The sequence below is a fragment of the Mastomys coucha genome, unplaced genomic scaffold (assembly GCF_008632895.1).
Source record: "Mastomys coucha isolate ucsf_1 unplaced genomic scaffold, UCSF_Mcou_1 pScaffold14, whole genome shotgun sequence".
Classification (NCBI taxonomy): Eukaryota; Metazoa; Chordata; class Mammalia; order Rodentia; family Muridae; genus Mastomys; species Mastomys coucha.
Window position 1 is genome coordinate 84,982,564 of NW_022196896.1, and position 7,752 is coordinate 84,990,315.

The following is a 7,752-nucleotide window of genomic DNA, read 5'->3' on the forward strand; positions in this document are numbered from 1 at the left end:
AAAACCCAAACCAATAAAGGCACAGACATCGCCTGTTCCCAGGAAGCTGCTAGGATACTGCTGAACTGCTCTCAACAAATGAACCAAGAAAGAGAAGGACACAGGGTCTATGGGTGGATGCCAAAGGACATTTTTGGTGCCCCAGGGATCAACATCAGTCAATCAATCAGGAATGGTGACACATGCCTTTAATCCCTAATATATAATTAATAGATATGCTAGTAATTATATACATTTTTGAAACACATGCTCATAGTGTGTAATGATCAATTCAGAGTAGTTAGAAAATTCATTATCTTAAAATTTATTTACTTATTTTTGTATAGAAGTTGGGTCTGGTTTGATCTGTTACTATGTATTATAATGCTGAATACTGGCCTCCAATACTAGTTACCCCAGGGGTGAGGAGATCCTCACATACACCAAATGACGCTATGTAACCTTGTCCTCCAAGTTATCCCTGATTGGTGAATAAAGATGCTTACAGCCTGTAGCTGGGCAGAAGAGAGGTAAGAGGGACTTTGGTTTCCAGCTCTGGACCTAAGACAGAGACCACACTTGAGAAGGGAGAGAGACGAGGAGAGAGGAGAAGGCACTGTGAAAACATGGCCATGAGGGCTGGTTAATTCGAGTTAAGAGTGGCCCAAGTGGAACATGGCAAGTTATACCTCGGGGTTATTGATAGGGAAGTAGACAAAATAGCGTAGAGGGTTGATATCGGCCCAGCTCTAGTTCTGTTAAGGCTTATTATAAACATAAAGGTTTTGTGTCTTTTATCTGGGAACTGAATGATGAAAGGTGTTAATTAATTAATATTAATTAATCAATGAACTGATTGATAATAAAAATCACATTACTTATAATTTTTTCAACTAATAATTGATACCCATAAATGACACTTAATAAAAATCAATTAATATTAACAACAACATTTTTGGTTTTTCAAGACAAGGTTAATCCGTGTAATAGCTCTGGCTGTCCTGGACTCACTTTGTAGACCAGGTTGGCCTCAAACTTACAGAGATATGCCTACCTGAGTGTTGGGATCAAAGATATGAGTCACCACACCTGGATACCTTAAAAAATTTAAGAATATAAAAAAAATCCTATCTTTTGGTGGCCTATCTTGCTTTCTATGGCAGTGATGAAGAACATGGCCAAAAGTAACTTGAGGGAAGATAGGCTTTATCTTTATCCCAGGTCACAGTCCATCATGGGGGAAGTCAGGACAGGAACTCAGGGAAGGAATGAGGTAGGAACTGAAACAGAAACCACAGAGTAAAGAAACAGAGTAATGATGTTTATTGGTTTGCTCCCCATGGCTTGTTCAGCCTGCTTTCTTAGCACCTGGACCACTTCCCCATGAGGAGCAGAGCCCACAGCGAGCTGGACCCTTCCACATCCATCACTAATTAAGAAAGTATCCCACAGCTTTGCCTATGGGCCAGTCTGGTGGAGACATTTTCTTATTTTAAGTTCCTCTTTCCTAGATGACTCTGGCCTGTGTCAAGTTGACAATAAACTAACCCACACATCTAGCTATTTGAAGTAGGCAATAAAATATTGCTAATTGTAGTCTTCCTACCGTGCCAAGGAATATCAAAGCTTATTCTTCTTATAACTATATTTTTGCTATCATACTGTCCTCTTTCTATCCCCTCATCTTCCTCATGCATGCATTATTACTCATTTTCATTTTTAATAGTGCTAGGGCGCTCATACACGCCAGGCAAGTGCTCCATTATTAAGCCATAATCCCAGCCTCCATTCACAAAGTTTAAAAATTTACTTACTACATCCTTTCCATTCATAACAAGACAGTCATCCTAAAGTCATTAAGTAACAAAGGGGACATGAGGCAGAGTGGCTGCATGGTGAGGAGTACTGGTGCCCAGTAGAAGATAGTCATGCAGGAGACACAGCAGTGGTATTAGAAGATTGCCTGTATACAAGGCTTACTCAACTGAGTTGAAATTTCACTGGAAAGTGGAATTGGAAAAAGACAAAAGAGAAAACATCATAAAGTCTGAGCTTCTTTATTTGAATGAGAATTGTTTGTTAGAACCTATAGTTTTCTTTTCTTTTTTTAAGATTTTATTTATTATATATAAGTACACTGTAGCTGACTTCAGATGCACCAGAAGAGGGCTTCAGATTTCATTATGGGTGGTTGTGAGCCACCATGTGGTTGCTGGGATTTGAACTCATGACCTTCGGAAGAGCAGTCGGTGCTCTTACCTGCTTAGCCATCTCGCCAGCCCCCGGAACCTATAGTTTTCCAAGAAACACAGGCATGTATAGAAGAAAGAGATAAGGAAGACTTACACATACCCAAACACACAGAGATATGCACACCCATGCACACACACACACACACACACACACACACACACACACTCCTTGACACTATCCATTGAGGGGCCTTAGAGCAGTTGACTTACCTGCCTATAACAATGAACATACTGGGCAACTGAGTCTTGGTTTCTACATAGTAAATGCTTAACTAAAGGGAATCAAGACTCCTGAAGAAACAACTGGATCCAGCACTGAAGCATGGGAAGAGCAAGTTGCACGTGGAACATTTACAGACAGCGATCAAGGAAGTGCTCAAGGAACCAAAGGAGCATGAAGTCAATTTGAAAGATTTTTTCTCTGGGTCAAATAAGGATAAGTTGAACATTAAAACAAGTATTGATTGATATGGATTTTCACCCATTAAAGTATGAACTGATAAATCAATATTAATGTATATGGGTGAAGGCATATGCCAAATTGCCTCATTTTCAAGTTCAGACCTCGATGAGAGTCCCTGGAGGCTCCCAGGACATCAAGTGCTCCAAAAAAATAGCCTATGAAAGATTCATCGGCTCAGAGAGGAAGCTTCCACTTCATCATACTGCTGCCCAGAGAGTTACAACTGAAGAACAGAGGGTTGCTATGTGGTTGGCATCTGCGAGCCATATTAAATGGAATACATCAAACGGTCTAACAGAAAATGCATCAGGCTCTGGTCTAATGAGCTTTATGGAGTTGAAGGTGGCTTGTGGAGCCTCAGGCACTCTCTCTTCACCTCACTGGCTTATTCTAGAGACAGGAGTTCTATGGGTGGATACCTACCTGCCTCAGTGATGCTAAATGAAAACCAGAAGATGTTTCTGGTGGAGAACACCTTACTCTAAGTTTAAATACCCTCAGAACCGGCAGACTGTTTCTTGGCTTTTACAGCTAGCTGGTGCTTGCTAGTTTTATGTCAACTCGAGACAAGCTATAGTCACCTGAGAGAAGGGAACTTCAGCTGAGAAATCAACTCCATAAAATGGGGCTTTAGGCAAGCCTGTAGGGCATTTTCTTAGTTCACATTTGATGGGGGAGGGCCCAACCCATTGTGGATGGTGCCATCCCTTGGGCAGATGGTCCTGAATGCTCTAGGAAAGCAGGCTAAGCAAGCCAGTGAACAGCATCCCTTCATGGCCTCTGCTTCAGCTCCTGTCTCTAGGCTCTCACTCAGTTTGACTTCCTGCCTTGGCTTCCCTCAGTGGACAGCGATTCAGGATTTGTAAGCCAAACAAACCCTTTTCTCCCCAAGTTGCTTTTGATCATGGTGTTTCATCATTAATAACCCTGAGACACAGCTCCATTATGTGTTTTCTAGACACCACAGAGCTTCCAATAAGCATTCATAGTGAGTTTTTGGCAGCATCAGAATCACTGAAAGCATTTTTGGATGTTTTGGAGGAATAAATGGATGAGATATGGGTATTCAAAGTGCAACTTAAAGGGCAATAGTGAGAAAAACTGCATTAGGAGATGAGGTATCTATGGAAATAGAGGATGACCCAGACATGCTCCTGTGCTTACTGATCGCTGCCTTTTTGGAGCTGACTGACCACATGGAAAAGGCCCTCAGAGTAAAGAAAATGTACATTTGTGGGATACAGGAAAAAGTTGGCTACACGAGTTGAAAGACATTTAAGGAGCTGATTTTTAAACTTATGCCATCCTAGACAGATCTGACTTTATGCTGGCTTGTGGAGTTTGTCATACCTATCTAGTTAATGGTACCATTTCTGGTCAGGCTCATAATGGTTGCTGGTGTGGACAACCTTCCCATTGAAGGAGCCTTCACTAGTGATGGGGGTCAGTCTTTAGTAGGCAGAGACTCAGCATCACATTGATGATGTCCATATTTTATGCCAACTGCCTTGAAATGTCTAGGAGGAAATCCTAAAGTCAGAAGGGTGAAGAAAATAATCTTTGGGAAGAAAAGGGAGAGAGGAATGTGGAAGGGAGAGAGGGGGGAGGAGAAAGGGGGTCCAGATATGAGAGGAGATGGGGGAGATTTTGAAAGGAAGAGTGTAGCAGTGGGTGAGGGGAAACAGGGGATAGCCACTAGAAAGTCCCAGATGCCAGGGACCCAAGAGGTTCCCAGGACCCAGCAGGGAGGACATTAGCTGAAATACTTAACAAAGGGGAGAGAGAACCTGTAGAGACCATATCCAGTGGGCAGACACTGCTCCTGGTTGATGAACGAGCCACTCACCCACCTCAAAAATATTAATCCAGAATTCCTCCTGTCAAAAGGAAATGCAGGGACAAAAAGTGGAGCAGAGACTGAAGAAAAGGCCACCAGAGACTGCCCCACCTAGGGATCCATCCCATCTGCAGACACCAAACCCAGAGACTATTGCAGATGCCAAGAAGAGCTTGCTGATAGGAATCTGCTATAGCTGTCCCCTGAGAGGCTCTGCCAGAGCCTGACCAATACAGATGCGGATGCTTGCAGCCAAACATTGGACTGAGCATGGGGATCCCGGTGGAGAAGTTAGGGCAAGGACTGAAGGAGCTGAAGGGGTTTGCAACCCCATAGGAAGAACAATATTATCAACCAACCAGACACCCCAAAGCTCCCAGGGACTAAACTACCAACCAAAAAAATACACATGGAGGTACCCATGACTCCTGCTGGATATGTAGCAGAGGATGGCCTTGTTGGGCATCACTGGGAGGGGAGCCCCTTGGTCCTGTGGAGGCTCCATGACCCAGGGTAGGGGAATACTAGGGTGCTGAGGCAGAAGTGGGTGGGCAGGTGGGGGAGCACCTTTAATAGAGGCAGGGGAGGGGATGGGGGTTTGCAGAAGGGAAACTGGGAAGGGGGATAACATTTGAAATGCAAATAAAATAACCAATAAAACAATGAAAAAAGAGAGAGTGTAACATTTCTGTGATAAGCTGGAAATTTTAAAAAATTATGAAAGGGATTTTCAATATCTTAAGAAATATAACGGGCTGGTGAGATGGCTCAGCGGGGAAGAGCACCAACTGCTCTTCAGAAGGTCATGAGTTCAAATCTCAGCAACCACATGGTGGCTCACAACCTCCTGTAATGAGATCTGATGCCCTCTTCTGGTGCGTCTGAAGACAGCAAAAGTGTACCTACATATAATAAATAAATAAATCTTTAAAAAAAAAAAAAGAAATATAAGGCCGAGGACTAGAAAGATGGTTCTGAAGTTAAGGTTGCTTGTTGCTCTACCAGAGAACCTGAGTCTGGTTCCTAACACTCACACCACACCAGATGTTTCACAAACAGCAGTAACTCTAGTTCCATGGAGTCTGACGTGGCTTTCACGGGTGCACGGCCCACATGCACCTATGCACACATAGAGACGTTCTCTAAATTAATGCTATCATGTAGCTAGTGTCCACCTTTAAGTCAGCACTTCGAGAGGTGTGTGGACTACAAAGAAATACAGGCAACCTAATACCAAGATATTTTATAAACTGTAACTCTAGTCTCATGAGAAGTTATGTGGCCTCCACGGGTATCCACGTCCATATGTGCATATATACAGATATTCATTTATAGCAAAATAGAAAAAATGTACATGTACATGGATATGTATATGTACATACACAGATAGAGGTAGATATATAGAGAGAGTGCACCAGGTATGGTGATATATGATGCACAACTCTAATCCCAGCACTTGGAGAGGCAGAGGCAGGAGGACCACTATAAGTTCTGGGCCAACTAGGGCTACATAGTGAGACTCTATCTCAAAAAAAAAAAAGGGGGGGTATGGTGAGACATACAACAATAGAAAATACAATAATATCCTAACAGTACATGGCTACATCTCTATAGAGCTTTCTAAGTCTGTGACTCCATGGTAGAAGTAAAAGTGTATTTATAACAGGCTGGCAGTCTTGAGTCTTAGATTATTTGTGAGGTGCTAAAATCTTGATGGGGTTCATAAAATGAATCTGAGGACAGTATATCACTAGATATTTTATGGGAAACTCTTTTTTTTTTTTTTTTTGAGACAGGGTTTCTCTGTATAGTCCTGGCTGTCCTGGAACTTACTCTGTAGACCAGGCTGGCCTTGAACTCAGAAATCCACTTACCTCTGTCTCTGAAGTGCTGGGATTAAAGGCGTGTGCCACCATGCCCTTCTAAAAGTCACCACCCCCTCCCTTTTAAAAAAAGATTTATTTATTTATTTTATGTATATGAATACACTACTGCTCTCTTCAGACACACCAGAAGAGGGCATAGGATCCCATTACAGATGGTTGTAAGCCACCATGTGGTTGCTGGGAATTGAACTCAGGACCTCTGGAAGAGCAGTCAGTGCTCTTAATCACTGAGCCATCTCTCCAGCCCCCTAAAAGTTTTTTTGTTGTTGTTGTTTTTGTTTTGTTTGTTTTTTTGTTTTTGTTTTTGTTTTTTCTAGACATGGTTTCTCTGAGTAGCCCTGGCTGTCCTGGAACTCACTCTGTAGACCAGGCTGGCCTCGAACTCAGAAATCTGCCTGCCTCTGCCTCCAAGCGCTGGGTAAAGGCGTGTGCCACCACTGCCCGGCTCCCCTAAAAGTTCTTGATACAACATTTTTGTCTTCTCAGCATGCTCTCCTATATAAAAAGGATATATATACTGCTAAATTTTAGTTATCCAAGTCTTATTTATAAGAACTCTGTAAGAATGAGAAATAAAACTTGATACACAAGAAAAAATAATAACATATACTAGTGAATGAATGAGTTAAAAGTTTGAGCTGGGTCTGGTGAGCACAGGCCTAGAATCCTAGCTCTTTGGGAGGCTGAGGTTAAACTACATGTTTACCACAGGTCGTAAGAATAGAGGTTATTAGAGAAACGCTCAGGAAAATAGTAAAACATACCCAAGTATGGTTACAGGCTCTTCCAGGGACAACTGTGTCCTACTATTTTATGGGATCTATATTCTCTAGCTTTCTAAGTTCCATGGTTTACATTTTCCCTTTATTATTTTGTGTGTTCCATATATGCACTGGTATGTGTATAGTATCATATACATGTGGAAGTCAGGAGCCACCTGTGCGGCTGTGTGTGTGTGTGTGTATTTTTTTTTCTTTTTTTCTTTTTACTTTTAGAAAGGTTCTAGAATTTCATCTCAAGTCATCAGTCTTTGGGAGCAGAGAAAAACATTTACTAGTTGTACCATCTGGCCAAGCCCTTAACTAACATGTTTTAAAGTGTAATTTAGATCAGGGCTTCAAGGGTTAGTTTTAAGTTCATTATGTTTATGTGTGTGGACACACATGCTCTGACACACATGTGGTTATCAGAGGACAATTTGTAGAGTTGATTCTCTCCTTTCCTTCTGGTCCTCTTCCACCACATGGGATCCACGGATGGGGCTGGGGTGGTCAGGTTTGGCAGCAAGCACATTACCTGCTGAGGCATCTTGTCCTAAACATGCTTGCCTTCTTT